The sequence below is a fragment of the Sinocyclocheilus grahami genome, unplaced genomic scaffold, assembly GCF_001515645.1.
Source record: "Sinocyclocheilus grahami isolate Dianchi unplaced genomic scaffold, SAMN03320097.WGS_v1.1 scaffold26567.1, whole genome shotgun sequence".
NCBI classification, from domain to species: Eukaryota; Metazoa; Chordata; class Actinopteri; order Cypriniformes; family Cyprinidae; genus Sinocyclocheilus; species Sinocyclocheilus grahami.
Window position 1 is genome coordinate 2,299 of NW_015520126.1, and position 349 is coordinate 2,647.

The following is a 349-nucleotide window of genomic DNA, read 5'->3' on the forward strand; positions in this document are numbered from 1 at the left end:
TATGTCAGCAAGCCAACTTCCTAATGAGAAGTCAATCCCATAATGCAGCTATGATGGCAGACCAAGTTAGAAAAATGTTGACTGTAAACAAAAAACAAAAACGTTTTGACCAATATTTATGTGATTTATTTTTATGCTTATTAGTGTGTTGTTATCTAAAGCAACTTCAGCATGCCAACTCCTTATGTCAATGAAGTGCTCTTTTTTTATGACACACAGAGTTGCTGCCTATCTAGAGTGTTCCGAATCAGTCATTGATGAGGTTCCATTTCTGTTAGGATGCGGCTTATGTAGGTAGGTTTTGGATCATGGATGTCTTTAATTACAAGCCAAGGGTTTTTATTCTCTC